At 45.0% G+C, this 18,688-nt stretch overlaps 1 protein-coding gene across 2 annotated transcripts in view; it reads left to right on the top strand.

The window, feature by feature from the left end:
- The window catches only part of CPSF3 (cleavage and polyadenylation specific factor 3), a 57,617-nt gene that overhangs the window by 17,065 nt on the left and 21,864 nt on the right, over positions 1–18,688 (top strand). The window lies entirely within an intron of this gene.

Below are 18,688 nucleotides of genomic sequence, written 5' to 3'. Positions count from 1 at the left end.
AATTTTCCATTCAACTTTTTATTTTATTTATTTAAGGTGTCCAAGGGGTCGGCACCCCCATTTAATGTTTTTTTAGGTGTCCGCAAATGAAAAAAGGTTGAAAAACTACTGTACTAGATCACTGAATAAGTAATATTACAAGGTAACCAACTTTTACAGGGCTCTTGGCCATTGAAAACCATCAATTAGAAATCCTGTCAGTAAAAAGATTACAAGTAACTTCAAGACCCCCAGCACCCCATCCCAACCTCTCACTTATGCCTGTGGGCTCCAAGAGGTCCTGGATCATCGCAGTATCAGCAGCCACCACTCTAAGGTGCAAGGGTGTGTATTAGGGTACAGGAGCTTGAAGGAAGCTTGGGCAAGGACCATGCCTTCCTGCTTCGTGGCACTGCATAAGCACTTGTAGGAAAGATACTCCCTCCCCCATCCTGGTCCCCAACTGAAGTAGGCTTATTATGTTGCAACATTAAAAAAGTGTGGGTGGGGGGTTTTTTTCCTTTCTTTTTTTCCCTGTACCACCACTCCTCCCCCCACCACTTGGGAAGTGCAATGCAGTTGCAACCCTCCGAACACTTTATTTTGCGATTCCCAGTTTCATAGTTTTTTAGCAGCTGGAAGGGACCTTACAGATCATCAGGTCCAGCCCCCCAGCACTTGGGCAGGAGAGACTGCTGGGGTCAGATGACCCCAGCAAGATGGGTATCAAGACATGTTTTGGACTACTTTTTTGTTCAAAAACCATTCAGGAAGGAAGCTGGTTGAGATAACTGGTCATATATAGACATTTGATGAGCTTACTGCTATGATGGGGAAATATACCTAATGAAGATGGTCCACTTTGTGAGATATATTGAGAACTTTCAATTGTTCACTATGTATTTTAGAGATACGCCGAAGTAACTAGAATCAAGGATAGGTCCTCATCTTTAGGAACATACTGAAATTGAGGCGACAGATGATTTGTAGGCCGATTGTGGCACTGGACACTTATAACAACCAGCCCCCCCGCCACTACCTGGCATCCCCACCCCTGACTGGCCAACATTTTGCACTCCTACAACGGTTTTTAAAATAGACAAACCTGGTTAAGGAAGTTTCCCTTCCAGCATACATTTGTTTGAGGAGATTCACAATTTGTTACAAGCAGCATCCCCATAGCTAGCCTGTTGCAGACTGAAAACTGTTAATCAGATCAGCAGTGAGAAGACATCTTTGAAAAAGTTTTGTTTGGACTTTAAAGCCATTGTGATTTGCTGCTTCGGGCACAAGAGGCAATAAAACAGGTGTTCCACAACTCAGTTACCCCTCACAGATTGAACACAAAGGCTGAAAGACAGGCAATTCTTTTTGCGCTAGGTCAGGGTTCTTCTCCCATAGGAGTATTTAGGGAAGAAATTGGCAGAAGATCAGTTGGATAAAAACTAGGAAAGGAAGAGGATTGCTGCACTATCAGATAAGGGTTAGCCTCTCACTGCTGTCAGCTATAGTCTACCCTTTCTTGTCTGGGCAAGTGGAACTACAAGAGTCCTATTCTGCCTACACAATACACTCTTGCCTTGCCCTCCGGAGTAGCCTTACATACACACAAGGAAGTATTATGAGAAACAAGAAACAGAGTGCAAGGAGATGAGTAACAGGACTTAAGACACAGAAACCAATAACACAGCGTGCTAATCAGACACTTCTAATCTCTGTAGTAGTGCAACAAAAAGGCACTTGTTAAATTTCAATGCAAACATACGTACAACAGCTAAAAGGACAATTTACTTGCAACATCATTGACTCCTAGAACACGATACTAACAGATATGATTTGGTGGATTAAGTCAGGTATCAAAAGTGTAAGGAAAAAATATATGATCTAGCTGTATCTGATAGCACACGAGTCAAAAATCTCTCCGTAAAATAGATTTAAAAACCTACAAAAGAGGGATTCAACTTTCCAAATTATCTAGCCTTTAATAAAAGGTAAATTGTAACTATGTGAATAAAACACGCACACATCCAGCCCTAAGGTCTGACTTATAAGAACTTACTGCAGAATTGGGGCCACAGTAAGTAAATTAATAGTGGCCAAATTTTACCACCTCTTTGGTCTGTATTCTCTCCTCACTTTTGTATGGCTGACCTCCTTCCTTCAAACATCTACAGTCTTTCCCCACTGAGCTTCCATAATGCTGTGCTGGCTCTGATCTTCCCTGCTGTGTCTTTCAAAGGCTTACCTCCTCCTTTCTGTCACAGCACAGCTCAGCTCCATTCTTGGCCCCTGCTCCTCCTCATCTGTAGTTTTTCCTTATGGGGGGGCAGAGGAGTTTGTTATCTCTTTTGTACAGAGAATCCCAAAATCTTCCTCTCAATCCTCCTGCCTACTAGGACAACTCCTAAACTCTCCCAAAACCCTGAAAGCAAAACCTCGACTCACCTTAATGGTCACCACTAATTCCTTCTTTTTCTCTCCTAGACTTTAAGCAGCTAGAAATTGTTTTCAACTGTAGAGTTTTAACACTGAAAGAAATAGAGACTATTTTTTTAAAGAAATTACACATTAATAAGTCTTACATCAGATCATCTACATCAACAAAGACCTTAAGAATTTACAGTCCCTGCTAGAATAATCATTAATTCAAGATGGGGCAAGTTCCCCTTCTAGTAGTCAGCTACCACAGTTGTTCTCAAAATCTGAGTCAAGGCAACCCTTGGAAAAATATGCCAGCTCTTAGCTTTCATTCATGCTAGCTTTCACCCTGGCTGAGCATCACTGAGTTCACAGGTTAACTGCCAGTGCTCTCTCCCCACAATCACCTGAATCCCCAAGATCCAAAAAAAATCCTACTATCTCATCCCTAATATCTTGCTCTGAAAGCAAGTAGTATGTGAGATCAGCCTTTTCATAAACACCCATTTGAATTATACAAATTTAGATATACAAAGGCACAGTCTGCCTGAAGACACTGAATTTTAACTTAGAAAATGTAAATAAACTATTTTAAGTCCTGTCCAAGGTCATTGGGTGGCATGGAAAAAAAAAGGAAAAACCTGTAGTCAATTCAAGTACTCCAGCAGTATAAAAATATACCTGAGAGATTTTTTTAAAAAGTTACAAACACAAGATTATTTTCCAAGTTAAGAAGTGGTTCCAGGGATAGCACATTTGTAAGTGCATAAATTCAATTTTTACTCCTTTTGTTTCAAAAGATATTGGGAGGACAACTCTGAAGACTGAAATCCAAGAAAATGCATAGAAATATAAACAGTTCTTCAAAGTCAGGAGGTATCTGTGACAGTCTCTGCAACTGCTCAATGCTTGACGTGCCTGCTGGCACTGAAAAAAAGGTGTCAACCAGTGCTCTTTTTGCATCATTAACTGATGGCACACTAGTCTCAATCCAGCTCTAGATCTCATTTACCATCCAAAATGCCTTATGATAACTCTCCAGTTGAACCAAGTTTGGTTCCCTAGGGGTGAACAGTTCCTTGGTGAACCTCCCCAGAACACATTCATTTCTAATAGCAAGGTTACTTGTAAAGCTGGTTTAATTAAATCAATCAGCTGAAATAGAATAATAAATGTAAACCTCATTTTAGTAGCTATTACTTTCTGAATTTAGAATATATTCTGCTAAAGTAAAATTCCATGGTACTCCTTAACTTTATTGTTTAAACTTTCCAATTTGTGATCTAAAATCAAAACCCTGATCTAGAATACACAAATGAAAAAAATTATATAAGCATTTGTGCAGAAAACATCCCCTGTAAACAGGTTATTCCACAACAGTGAATTGTAGGTGCTCTGCATCTGGTACTGACCAATACAGACAGAATATGAGGTAAACGGGAACAATGGTCTTCTCACCAGCAAATCTTGCACCACTACTAATCTAGATAATTCCTAACTCTAGATTACCCACCCTATTTTGTTTACCAAGCATACACCAACCAAAGTACCCAAACTGGAATCAAAAAGTGATAGGGTAAATCAGGCTTATTACTAGGAAACCTCTCTCAAAATCTGTTCAATTTCCACATACACTAAACATGGTTTGGCCACTCTGGCCTCCACAATTAAATCACTGATCTAGTGGTCCTAAACACACAACAGAGGAGCATGTACTGCATTCAGTCAAAGCAATATGATGCCCACTTAAGGCAGAATATATTGTATTTTCTTTTAAAACAATGCACTGAAAGTAAATAAGAAAGTTCTCTCAGACCTCAACATTATACTCAAAAAGAAATTAATGCAATACAGCAGCAGCACCTTAAACAAGAACAGCAACATATGACTTGGCTCTCATGAATCACGTGCTTTCATACATTCTTCAGTTCAAGAATGATTACATCATATGACTGTACCGTGCTCAAGAAAATACAATTTTTGTACTTTGTTCTGCAATCCAGAAGCTAACGGCTTCCAGGCTGAGCTATACAGTTGCACACTGGGGTCAAAGATACCACACACACAGAAATGCACATGAAAAAGGGTCTAAGTAGAAACCAAATGCAACCTGCCCAAGCTTTGCTTATGCTACTTCCTACTATTTATCCAGCTCTGTGTTTTTGGAAACAAACCTAAAACATTCTCAGCAGACATCTCCTTGGTGAGATGTTCTAGCACTAGACTCTGCATAGTGAGCCTTTTCACAGAGTGCACTGTGCAACACCTTCTGGACCTCTAGGACAGGGTAGGCAATCCCTGGCATGAGTGCCGAAGTGTGGAACGCAAAGGCATTTTGTTTGGCACACGTATCTTAGGGCAGACTATGGGGAATTGGCTGGGGTTGTGCTGCTACAACAGGAATCAGGCCCCTCACAGTTCTCCCACCACCCACTCCCGACACAAATATTTTACAAGTGGAGGTTGTGGGTGTTTTTGGCCCAAAAACACTGCTGACCCCTGTTCTAAGGCTTGGGCTTAGACTCACTCATTGCAGGATGGTAATCTGCTGTTGAAAGCAAATTTAAGATGGGATAAAACTCTTGATAAGTTTAACAAAAACAAAGTCCCTCTCACTTTTGCTGCATGGTCACAAGAGAGTTTATGCTGGAAAAAAAAACCTAGTGCAAACCAAAACTTTTGTGCATAGGTGACACCTAAATTCTTATACCACCTACAGTGATGGATTTATCTGTAAATACTGAAATTCAAACACTATCTGTCCCTCAGGCCATAATTACCTTTTTCCTGGCTAACCCAGCAGAGTTGGACCTTAAGGAAAAATATAAAGGAAGATTATACTTTCACTATCAGTTTATATAAAAGTCATTTGATGACTATATTTTTCTTGTTGTCCAGCATGACATTTCAACTTGTGAATTCTAATAAGTAAAATTATGTTTGTAAATGCTAGCATTTTAGGAGAAGAAACATTATAATAGAAACAAGTCTCACAGATTTTTTTTTTTTTTTTTTTATGTACTGTGCCATGTTATTCAAAACAAAAATGACTCTGATAACTCAGTTATAGAAAATATTGCCCAAGAAAAGCAAGTTGCATGCTCAGCATCCGTGAAGGAAGAAGACTTCTGCTTTGTGACACTTTTATGAGTCCCATTTTTAGATAATGTTTTATGACTGATTAACTTCAGAAGGGGGTAAGAATTTGAGGCAGGAGATTAAAACTGGCATTTAAGTCTCTAAGTGGTAGATTCAACATGATGCAAATATGGGAACATCTGGTCAAGTCAAGACTATGAGGCCAATAGAAAACCTAGATGAATTTTTTTGATATTTGAATACCAAGATACTAAAAGACTTAAATACTCTCCTTCCAGGAGGTCTCTTAATAGGAAGCATATCAGTCAAAACAGATCCAAAGTTACCTAGTTCAATACCCCACCCATCACACTAGTTTGAGTTTGCTGAGGATGACAAGGCAGAACATAAGAGTGGGCAGTACATGGTGATCTACCTCTCACTTAACGTCTGAACTTGGCCTGTAAGAAAAGAGAATAAGTCATTAAGCACAGGGATTAACATCCTTTAGAACAGGGGTGTCAAACATAGGGCCTGTAGGTCTCCCACAGACCCTGTTTGCCTCATGTGGCTCACTGAGCTGGCATGCAGGGAGCTCAGTCCATGGTGCATGCTGCATGCAGCACCTGCGCCAGACCGACCCAGAGCACCGACAGCCCATTTGCCAGATGAGTCTGCCACCCCCCTCCTGCCTTAGAAGAACTATTGTTGTATCACCAGTTGTATGAGATATGCATCAGAACTCCTTTTTACAACTTAAACTGTTGGCCACAACAACTTCCTGCGGTAACGTGTTCCACTGTCTAGTTTTGTATCATATGGAAAAGTTGCTTCTTTTAATCATTTTTTAATTTTTCACCATCGATTTCACTGAACACCCTTTCCCATTTTATGGGACAGGGAGAACAGAATTCCCAACCTAATCTGTCTGCATCATTTATTATTTTTTATATTTTATCACATCCTCTTTAAACTGAAAAAGCACAAACTTTTCAACATCTCTTCAAAAAGGAATTTTCCTATGCCCTTGGTCTGTCTTGCCAGCCATCTTTGACCACTTTTTAGTTCTGCAATATTATTTTAAGATAGAAACGGTGTTCAGCACTAGCCCACCTAAGGGGGGAGCTGAACCAACAACTTGTAGTAGAGCATTTTAGATCTATATTTTATATTAACCCATTTCTTACTCATCCCAATGTTGGTAGCTGTTAGTTGTAGAGTTCTCCAATGAGCTCGAGTTCCATTTCTTGAGCTGACGAAAAACTGTGCTGCTGTAATTTTTTCCCTTCAGTGTGCACGACATTGCATTTACTGACACTGAATTAGCCAGAGCGTTGCTCAGGAATTTAGGAAATACATTACACATCTCTTGGGTCCTGTCTAATCTCAGTAACTATGACATCTGAAAAATTCTCTATCTTCATTAGTCAAATTACTTCCAGATGACGAATGTATTAAAAACACAGGATCTAGCACAGAATCCAGGACCCCACTCTTAACATTTTAACAATGAAAACTGACCCACATAGTAATCCACAGCAAATTCTTAACAATCACTTCATCATCATTTAGCTTCTTCAGCAGCCTTGAGGCAACCATGCCAACTACTTCATTAAACACATTAAAACAATGTTAAACATTTAGTGAAGCAGCTTTCCTTTGCAGAAATCATGCCAATTAGTTATGACCATATCAGTTTTCTGTTATTCTGCTTTCATAATTTCAAATTTGCCAGGCTCACATCAGGCAAGGCTGTCCAACTGGTGGCTTAGAGGCCACATGGGGCCCCTGAGGGGTGAAACTGCAGTCCCAGACTTTGTCCAGGCACCTCTGCTCACTTCACTTTTTTCTGCCAAAGTCCCTGGGCTCCCCCTCTTTCTCCAGCTTCTGCTGCCTGTCTCTCCATCCCTGGGGCATAGCAGAAAGGTGCAGCCTGTTGGCTGAGGAATCAGATGGTCAGAGGTCTTGGAAGGACATAGGGAACTTGCACAGTACATGCTGTGGGGAACAACACAGAAGTGGAAAAAACGTAACACAGCACAGCAGGGACAGGCTCACACATCGTATTAGGAGCCCAGGCAGTAATGAGGAGCACATGTGGCACTCCATGGGACTCATGCAGCGTGTAGCAGGGTGGCTTGCAGCCCCCAATCACCCAGGAATTGGACAGCCCTGATATAAGGTGTACCAATCTATAACTCCCTGGGATCACTCAGTACCCTTCCAAAATATAGGCACCCATGGGCAGATCTATAATTTTGAGACAGGGGCTGCAGATGGTGAGATGCATCATCACATAAAAAAACAACACTTGCTTCCAATTAAAAATAAACTAGAAGCTTTACTAACATGCTAGGGGCCTGGGGCTGTATGATTCAGTTTAAGATTAAAGCAAACACAAAGATAATTTCACTGGGACGGTTTAAAAACCACCTGCAGGGCTGTGAAATAGCAGCTCCATCATTACCAAGAGCAAACAGACAGCAGCAGCAGAGAACAGATGGTAGTTTGATTCATGGAACATCAAGACCATTAAAAAGAAGAAAGAATCATTAATACCTGTGAAATAAAGTGTATAGATAGGATCGGGCAGATTAGAATGAGCTATTTAAGTCAACTTATTCCCTCAACACTGCCCAACTAGAAATGCTGCTGCTACTGCCAGGCAGTTGGTTTTAAACTTTGGGTGGAGCAGGAATCCAGGTGGGGTGCAAGTGCACCAGATAACCCACACCACACTGCTGAAACCATCCCTGCAGGTATCTCATTTGTCACCCTGCAGTTCCTAGACTATTTTAAATGAGATGGGATATTTTTACTAGCACCCGAGCTTCTCCATTGAGTTCCTTCAGAAATGTTTACTGTATTGGGCCGGCTGGCTTACTGCACTTTAAACAATCAATTTATCACGCACTTCTTCCAGCATGTCACTCTGAAAATGCTGGTCTCTGATACTAGGCAAAAGCAAGTCCGAGGCAGGCTAACTCAAAAACATCATTCATCTTCTCAGCTGCTTTCTAATCTTCCTCACTACCTTCTCTTAATCCCTGGTGATCCAGCACAGCCACCTGCTTCCAATAGAATCATCAGAGAATCACAGAAGTCGGGTCAGAAGGGGCCTTGCAGATCTTCAAGTCCAACCCCCTGCCTGGGCAGGAGAAAAAGTGGGCTCAAATGACTCCAGCCAGGTAGGCATCAAGCCTTTCTTAAAAGACCCCCCAGTGTAGGAGCCAGCACCGCTTCCCTTGGAAGTTGGTTCCAGATAGAGAGTCCCTTGTGGGTTTTTTTGTCATTTTATTTTTTGTTTTGTTTTTACACACTTAGCTATCTGCCCTTCCAACCCAAATTTCCACTCTTCTCTTTTCCCCTCTTACTTACTGCCTGCTAAAATGAGCTGTTTATTGGCTTCACTTGGGTCAGACTGCCAAGTTTTGAAGGATTTCCATTTGGCTTGAATAGCCTCTTGAAACCTGCCATTGACATAATGGTTATACTCCTTGTCCTCCTGGTTCCTTTTCTGTTCAGCAGCATGGATGTTTTCAGGGACGCCTACTGCCAATTAAGCTAGCCCCCATATAGCCTCCAGGATTTTACTTTAAACTTTAAGGTCCTTTTGATTACATTATAAAAAGAAGATTTAAAAATCTGTTAAAAAAAACTGTTGCTCCTTGGTACCCACTGGCTATTGAACCCAGTTACACTGGGGTCATAGAATCATAGAAAATGAGGGCTGGAACCCCCTGCTCAAAGCAGAACCATCTCCAACCAGATCATCTTAGCCAAAGCTGTGTCTATCCAGGTCTTAAAATCCTCCAAGGATGGAGATTCCACAACCTCTCTGGATAACCTGTTCCAGGACTTTACTACCCTCCCAGAAAGTTTTTCCTAATATCTAACCTAAACTTCCCTTGCTGGAACTTGAGACCATTGCTCCTGGTCACTGCTATTTAGCAGTTCAGTTCCTACTGTGACCCAGAGGATTCCCCATCGGTCTTGGACTTCCTCATGGCACAGGGGCATCCAACCTTTTTGAATGTGGGGCTGGATCATGAACTTTATCACCCAGGGGGCCACAGAAGCGGGTGCTCGTGCGGCCTGTCCAGTCCAGCCACGGCCTGGGGGAGCAGGGGTCAAGGGGCACTGCCTGACCCCACCGTGTCCTCCATGCCACCTGGGCAGCCTCGAGGATGCTGCCACACCTGCACACCTGGGCTCAGCAGCCAGAGGGACGTACAGGGACTCCCACCTGCTCTTTCTCCCCTGGGGCAGCCCGGGCCTGACCAGCAGGGCTCCCTCCCTCCCCAGGGCCCATGACTCACCACCCCCAGTGCAATGTCTGTGGGTGCAGAGGGATGCGGAGAGGCAGGAGTGGTGCCAGCTTCCTGCCCCTACAGCCACAGCGGCATCTCCCTTAGGCCCAGCCACAGCATCCGCAACACCTGCGCCCACCCACCCACTGCACCACAACCTGCTCCAGCCTGCACAGCCAGCGAGGACCAGCGCAGGGCAGGGCCAGCATGCAAATGAGGAAGGGAGGGGCAGGATTAGGAAGTGACACCATGAAATGAAGGGCTGGGGGAGGGGAGGGGAGGAGCCACACCACATCGGCTATGTCAAGTTGATGCAGCGCATGTGGGAACCTTGTCCCTTCCCCAGCCCTTCAGCAGCCATTAGGAAGCTGCTGAGGGAGGGACAAGGGGTGGGAATAAAAGTAAACAGTGTTTACTTTCGTTTCCCATCGCAGCACCTCAGGCCTCAAAAAATGGCTTGGCGGGCTGAATGGCAGCCCCACGGGCCATGTGTTAGCTAAGCCTGTCATAGCATAACCATGCAGCCACCAGCCACCAGAAAAAAGATAAAATGTTCTCTATCCTTGCCAATAGCCTATCAATGCAACACAGCTTGTTAGGAAAACTACCAAACAAGGATTTCAAAGAACTCCAAATGCCGAAAAACTAAAAAACAAACAAACACAAATAATTTGAGATCTCCTCAAAAGCCTTGGCAAAAGCTTGGACTAAAAAAGCCAAATTTTAATTTTATAATGCACATTCTGTGTTCTGAGTAACTGTGAACACACACTGCTTAGTAACAAGAAAACACTGATAATACTGGCACTTAAGATGGAATTAATTAGGCCTATGATTGTCAACCAGGGTGCCATGGATGCCAAAATAAACCCAGAGATGTCTAGTATAAAACTATGGTGTCAAAAATATTATGGACACTCATGGTCTTTCTGAGGGGACAGAGGTTGCAACAGAATTACTTTATTGTTTTTCCATAATCAAAAAATGAATGAAAGCTAAGAGTCGACATTTTCCAGGGGGGGGTCTCAAGCTTAACAGGTGATGCCTTGAGTCTAAAAAGGCTGAGAACCACTGACTTAAGCTCAATTCCACATTGCTAACATGAGAGAAAAGTAAAGAACATCACTAATGCATCTCATTAGGAACAAAACTACCAGCATTGCTTCAGGAGCTCAGGATTAGCTGAACTAATTGATATTTTATGACTGTTTATGGATTTGAAGCTGATCACCTCAAAGAAGAATATTTAAGAGCAAGAATATGTTTTAATCTGTAAAGGATAATTTTCCTTTTTACAGCAATAGTTTAAGGGAAAAATTCATTTGAAAAAAATTACATTTCTTTCAGAAGTTAATAACTAGAATCATTAACTGAAACTAGCAAATAGTAGTCCTGTCTTCCTGCAGATGACTTATTTTGAGCACTTAATACCTTAGTTCAAGGATATTCAAGATACCAGTGTGCCAGATCCAACCCACTGAGCCCTATTATCCAGCCCTGGGCCTTGAGTTGTGGCCAGTCTGGCACATGCTGTGTGGCTTATATACAGGGCCTAGACCCAGACTGCACATGGCATCCACCCCATCCAATCTGGGATGTGTGCCCCATTAATGTGGGTCTTGGACTGGCTAGAGCAAGTGCCTTGTGCGGCACAGTCCTGAACCAGCTGGAGTCAGCATGTGGGGAACCCCTAGTACACAGACTTGATCTGGCCTACAGGGCTGGACCCAAGCCATTCAAGGGGCTCGTGAATCAGACCCACACCATTCATGGGCCTGATGAGTTCGACACCTTAGGGTGCCTTAGGTAATTCCACTGCCCTTCCATATAATAATATGTCCAGATCCATCCCTTCCTGCAAAGGCACTTTTAAAGAAAAGAGCAGAAACTCCTTAAATTTTTATTAGAGGACGTGTCACTATTTACTGTTTAAAGGGCTGTTTCTTAGGAATCTGAATTGAAAAAAAAAGTTACTCAATATCACATGATTCACCTTGTCATTGTTCCTTAAATAAGCTCCTCGCTCCCCACCCCCCTTCATTTTAATCCTATCTAGTTTAGTTTCCCCTATTTACATTTCTCATTTCACCAAATTTGGACAATGGGCCTGAGCTGGCCAACTGTTTCCCAGCTCCGGCACACCAGCATAAGGTTGCTTTGTCTGGATCTCCATTATTACGAAGGAAAAGTTTTGATATAAAATGAAATTTGGTGCAGTTCAACAACACATCCCTTCTCCTCCTCACTGGCAGCTGTCACTAAACAAGACCGGAACTTCAGGCCCCGTCTCTGGACTTAATTCACACAGTTCAGGCCAACAGATGGAAAACCCCTTCCGCTCCATGAGCAAAACCCACTCCAGGCAGCGCCGCTTCAACCTCCCTGCGGAGAAGGACCTTACACACACACGTGCAGAGATGCATGCTCTTTCTATCTATCTGTTACTATAACTTGGGGGCACACATGATCTTCCTGTCTGTTCCTAGTACCTGGGGGGCCGCTCCCTACAGGGGTCTGCCCAGGGGTGAACAGGCCCTGCTGCTAATTCAGGCCCTCTGCAAGAGGGGGAGTGGGGACACGAGACACAAGTGACTTGGCCAAGGGGACATGCAGAGAACAACCTCCTACACCGAGTGGCATCAAGACCCGTTCACCACCAGTCCTTGCACACTGTGCACTCAGCCACAGCAATGCTGGGGACCAGGCCTGGATACCCCCAACCCTCCCCTCCCATAAGTGTGGGGGACAACTGCCAATTGCTGCCCCCCATCCAGCCACCACTTCACCCCTCCCCATCCCCACCTCAACCTCCCCTTTTCCCACAAGCTTTTGAAGTGATATCACCTAATGACCCCAATTGCCCCTCCCCTAAACTCCTTGTGGGATGGGAAAAACCATAGCTGAAGTGCCCTGCCACCCCCACCACCCAGCAGGGGGGGGATCCCCACAGACACTCCCAGCAATGGTCTCTCCCACCTTCTCCCTCTCTGCCCCCATGCACCCCAGTAGTGGGCTCTCCTATTTTCTCCCCTACAGACATTAACATCCCCCCAACACCTGGCAGTGGTTTCTCCCATGCCCCCCTTTACAGGGATCGTGTACAACCCCAGCTCCCCCCTGGGCAAATGGTCTCTCCCATCATCTGCCCCACACAGAGACCCCCCAGTCCCCCGCAATGATCCCTCCCATCTGCCCCACAGAGACCCCCCCCCGCAGTAGTCTCTCCCATCTGGCCCACACAGAGACTCCCCCCTCCCCCACAGTGGTCTATCCCATCTACCCCCCGCCCAGCAGCGGTCTCTCCCCCCTTACCGTACTGCGGGTTCCCGCGGCGCTGCCACGCGTTGCCCCCCCAGTGCCGCGCGCCGAGCCCCGGCGCCCCGCCCAGCACCTCCAGGGCCGCGAGCAGCGTGCACAGCCAGAGCCGGAGCCTCATGGTCCGAGCGCGACCTCACGGGGCTCCGGGGCAGCCCGCGCCACCCCGCCCTGCCCTGACGGGCCCACACCCGGAAGCCGGTCGGCGCGGGGCATTGTGGGTACGGGGTCGCCGCCATTTTGCCGCCCCTCCTTCCACCGCGGTAGCGTCACCGCTCAGCCCCGCCCCGCGGGGAGGTGGTAATGGGAACACGCGCTGTGTTCGTCACTTCCGTTCCGATGGTTTTCCCACCCGGCACACACAGCTGGATTGGGGCCAAGCATTTTCCTCCTAACTCCCCTCCAACGGGTTTGGTCTCAGATCCCCCTCACCCCCCCAGCGGGATAGCTGGATTGGACCTTTTGCACAGCTCTATCAGACTCAGGGTGTCCCCACCCCCGCACAGCTGGATCGAGCCCAATCCTCTCCATGCACAGCTGGATTGGCCCCTGGCAGCCCCCACTTCACAGCTGTATCAGACTCATGTTAGAAATATTATTAAAAATGCATTATCAATAGCAGATTTAGAAAAAAACACAGCTGCTAGCCCTCCTTGTCTCCTTAATGGGAGAGGGAAGGGGGGTGTTGAAAACTGAAGGGAAAACTACCAAAGGCTCTTTGTATTAAGTATCACCCCCTCTTTGTTTTGCAAAGTTACTATCTCTTTGTTACAGTAAAGCATATACTCCTCAGCTTTTCTCATGCAGATAAAAGTAGATTACAGTTCTAACCTTGAGGCAAGGAAAATTCAGACTCTTGTAACCTCAAATATGGTCTGCCCATGCGCAATAACCTAATACATATTAAGCCTATCCGCCCCGCATACTTAAGTAGTTAATTATAATGCACATGGGACGTATGAAGCGACATGTTTACAAATATGTTTGTATGAACCGGAAATGAGTTGTAAAAGTTCCTCCTTCTACACACGTGGTCAGGAGAGAGGGGATAAAGCCAGCTGGGCAGTTTCCCTCGGGGGCAGCAGAGTGTTTGATCTTTTGTCTCACTCTCTGACCCTATTTGCAAATATATACCTTTTGTGTTGCTAATAAAGTGTGTCTGTGGCTGAAGGTTTTTTTCGCCTCCCGAGAAACGAACCGCGATTTTTACATCACTCAGGCGGCCCAGGCGGCTAAATGAGGCCCATGCAACCCTGGCCGCCATGCTGCACAGCTGGATTGGACCCAGACAGGCCTCTGCTCCCACCATACAGCTAGATGGGGCCCAGGCAGCCTGCCCCCTGCACCACCTAGCCTGTGGATGAACCTGCTCTGCCCATCCAGCCTGTGGTAGGAAAGGTCAGGCGCCTCTGGCCTAACCAATTTGAAACACTTAAAAAAATTAATTAAAAGAGCTGAACCTGCCAGTGCCGCAGCCCTGGTCTGCCCTCAAATCACAGGGCAAGGGCTGCACTGTTACCAGTTTTGCTGACTGTGAGACCCATCTTAGCTGGACGCGTGTGGTTGTTCGACATCTCTGGGCCGAGGCTTCAGAATGGAGCCACAAGCTCCTGTTCTAGGTCATGCCTGGGCAGGCAGGTTTCCTGGGACTTGGCTGCCTGCTTGCTTTCCTCCCTGGTCCCAGTGCAATGTCCCTGTTGTCTGGTATGCCATATCTCAAAAGATAACAGAAAAATTGTCACCAGTGTCCTTCTAGTTACTGCCTGCATTTTCCCTCTGGCTTGATTTTCTTCTTGCTTCTACCGCATGTAACCATAAATATTTAATTGGCTTGTAAACTCTTAATGTCTCTTTGTTTTTTGGCTCTGTATTTGGACAATGCACAGCAGGATATTTGTCTGTGCTTAGCAACCCTTGGCTGTGTGGTACTATAAGAAATTCCATGCATGTATAAAATGAATATATATTTCCTCATTAATAAAACTATATGTACTGCATTTTTGTTTAATATGATTCAAATATTGGGGTTCTGGCCTGATCTTTTGGATTTATATATACATTTCTGTAAGAAGCATGGGGACATTCTGAACAGATAGGTATTTTTCTACCATTGAACAGATTAAATAATTGAAGTCCCTGTAGGCACACAGGCTGGGGACACAATAAACGTTTTTAACTATTTTAAGAATCTAGAAACAAGAATAATGTTTAGCACAGGGGTGTCAAACTCATCTGGCCTTGCAGATGAGTGGTGCATGACCAGTCCATAGGCCAGAGAAAGGGGGCAGGGCCAGCCCTATGAGCAGGAGCATGCCTGTAGACTCCTCCACCCACGCCAGTACACATAGCACCTGCTCCAGCCATCCAGGACCCAGCAGTGCCAGGCTTCTTCCCATGGTACTGCTGGAACTCTAGTGCAGCAGCTTTTTCTGGCTTGGCTGCCAAGCACTCAAGTGAGACCAGCAGTACTGGAGCTCCAGCACCACCACAGCAGGAAGCCCAGCATCACAGCTGCTTGGCTGCCCCCACAGAAACAAGTCATGGTGCTGCTGGGGCTTCAGTGCCACACGTATCGTTTAGGCACTTGGCTGCCGCTAGGGGAAGGTCCCTTTTCAAGCCTGTGGGCCGGATGACACAATTCCAGGGGCTAAATCTAGCTCATAGGTGCCTCTGGTTTAACATATGAGGATATAACTTGAGTAACAGAGTGAAGCTAAAGGGAAATTTAGGATGTGTGGCAAGCATAATTTGTAACAGACTGGTCTGCCTTCTTAAGGTCCAGGCAGTGTGACAAGAGACAGTTATGCTTTGAGGTACAGCCCCATTAAGAAGTGTTTGGGAAAAAGGGTTGTCAGACCCAACTAGGAAGGGCTTGACTGATATCTAAATATATGAGCTAACTGGCTCAGTTATGGAAGAAGGTTACAGGAAGTGGCATGGCTATTGTGGTGGGCCTGGAAGCAGATGCTCCATAGAAGAACTGAACAATAGCTGTGCTTAGTGTTATGTTGTGGGTCTTGTGTTTGAATAATGGATGTAACCCTGAGGGAAAGGGTCTGATGCAGACTGTGGATGTGGTATCAGTTCTTCCTGTGCTAGGGAGATAAGCTAATAGACTATGCCTGTAAACAGCCTTGTACTGCCTCATTTCTGAAAGGGGAAGGTAGGAGCTTTTACTGAGGCTTTTGATTTAGTTTCTAAAGCGCTAAGAAGTGTAGTTTCAGGAATATTCCTGCCAAAGCAAGACACATGGATTGCATGAGCCTATAGGCCTTTTCCAGTCTAGCTCTTGTGATTTTCTTTGAGTTTGATATAAGGAAAAATTGAAAGCATCTCCAAACAGTTTGAGAGAAGTGAAAGACTATGGATAGAATTGCCTTGTCCTCTTGCTGTCCATATTTTCTATCCAAACACAGTCCTTGATTTCTATATCAGCCAGGAGATGGGGCTGCTATCCTTCCCTCTGTTCCTTTCCTACCCCAGGGAACGGTGACTGTGCATTTATTTTCATAGTTGGTAGGGTCGGAAGGGACCTGAGCAGGTCATCAAGTCTGACCCCCTGCCATGGCAGGAAAAAGTACTGGGGTCAAACAACCCCAGCAAGATGTTCATCTAGCCTCCTCTTAAAGACCCCTAAGGTAGGAGCCAGCACCACTTCGCTTGGAAGTTGGTTCCAGATCCTAGCCACCCTGACAGTGAAGTAGCGCCTCCTGATGTCTTGTCTGAATCTACCCTCTGCCTGCTTGTGACCGTTATTTCTAGTCACTCCTGGTAGTGCTCGGAGGAACAGGGACTCCCCCAATGCGTGCTAGTCCCCTCTGACTAGTTTGTAGATGGCCACTAGATCCCCCCTCAGCCTTCCCTTGTGGAGGCTGAAAAGATTTAGGTCCCGTAGCCTCTCCTAGTAGGGCCTGCCCTGCTGTCCCCTGATCATGCGAGTGGCCCTCCTCTGGACCCTCTCCATGTTGTCCACATCCCTCTTGAAGTGCGGCGCCCAGAACTGGATGCAGTACTCCAGCTGCGGCCTGACCAGTGCCGCATACAGAGGGAGGATCACCTCCTTGGGCCTGCTCAAGATGCATCTGTGGATGCATGACAAAGTATGGTTGGCCTTACTGACCGCGTCCCCACACTGCCAGCCCATGTTCATCTTGGCATCAATAATGACTCCAAGATCCTTTTCTACCTATGCACTGACAAGAAGGGAGTTCCCCAGCCTGTAGGTATGCTGCTGCTGCTTCTTCCCCAGGTGCAGCACCTTGTACTTGTCAGTGTTGAAACCCATCCTGTTCTCATCCACTCACCCCTGTAACCAGTCTAGGTCCAACTGCAGCCTATTCTTTCCATCTAGCATGCCCACACCCCCCCAACATTTAGAAGACCCTAAATGACTAGCAAGGACCACCTCCCTCATCTGTTTAATAGACTACTGAACTGTAGAACATTCAATAAATTAAGGCCTTCCAATTTTTCAAGGCTTTATACCCTGATAGATCCAAGCACATAGTTCAGGAGTCTGCTGTGTATGACTTAAAGGCAAAACTGTGCTTGAGTTTTCCCAGGCAATTCTCCTTTTCACAGTGGCATAACATACATGAACATCATCTTTCAGATTTGCCGAACAGTTCCCAGAGCTACCTTTCACATGCATTCCTTTGGTTCTTCTTGCTAAGGTGGCCCATACTTTGTCATTCCAACCTCCTTTAGAATTTGATCCGCTATAGCTGGCAGGCGAGGTGTGTGGGGGGATTCATACTGATTTCAGTGGAAATAGGGCTGGTCCTTAAACATGTTAGAATGTCCTGGGGCTGGGAGTAATATTTAAGAATTAAATAGAAAGGCAGGTATATGTTACATGGTAATTTTGAGTTTTGGAGCTCAGGTTATTTTAAAATCCTATCCATCAGAAGATCAAATGCTGAAGCCCATAAAATATAACAGAGCAATATATTTCTATCTATATTTGAGGGATCATTTTATTCTATTTGCTAGTGCAAAGGTGTACTGTAACTCCTTTTGTGGCCACAAATTCTTTAAAGCAAGAAGGGACTACAACTTCTTTCAAGATCTTTTGACCTATAGTGCAATGGTTCATTTGTTTATAGAGTATGTATCACTGCTATTGGAAAAGGTTTGTACTGTTGGCACCAGACCTCTGCTTTTGAGATGATGTCCCCTAATAGTTTATAGTTCTGTTTTCTATGCTAAGAAAGCATACGTCTAAACTGGAATAATGTAAAGGAAATCAAATCTGTCAGATAAGACAAAATGTATGTATTACTTCTGGACAAAGTGTTTTAACCAGGCTAATCCATCTTATGAAGATGACTATTATGTGAAGACTGTTAATGCAGAACTATAGGAAGTAATGAAACACTAAAGGCTAGACTAGGGCTATACTCTAGTCTTACTACTTGGAAATGCAGGGCAAAACCAAAAGCCAATGTGAAGGAAAGCTACATGTCCCTGCAAGCTGATGTTGGCGACCAGCATGGATAGCTAGAGACCCTCTGGGTAAAAATTTGTGGGGAATATGGCACAGGGGACACAACGGTGGGAGTCTACTACAGACCTCCCACTCAAAGTCC

Source organism: Crocodylus porosus, unplaced genomic scaffold (assembly GCF_001723895.1).
Source record: "Crocodylus porosus isolate Cpor-Errol unplaced genomic scaffold, CroPor_comp1, whole genome shotgun sequence".
Lineage (NCBI taxonomy): Eukaryota > Metazoa > Chordata > Crocodylia > Crocodylidae > Crocodylus > Crocodylus porosus.
This window is presented reverse-complemented; position numbering and strand designations above follow the sequence as displayed.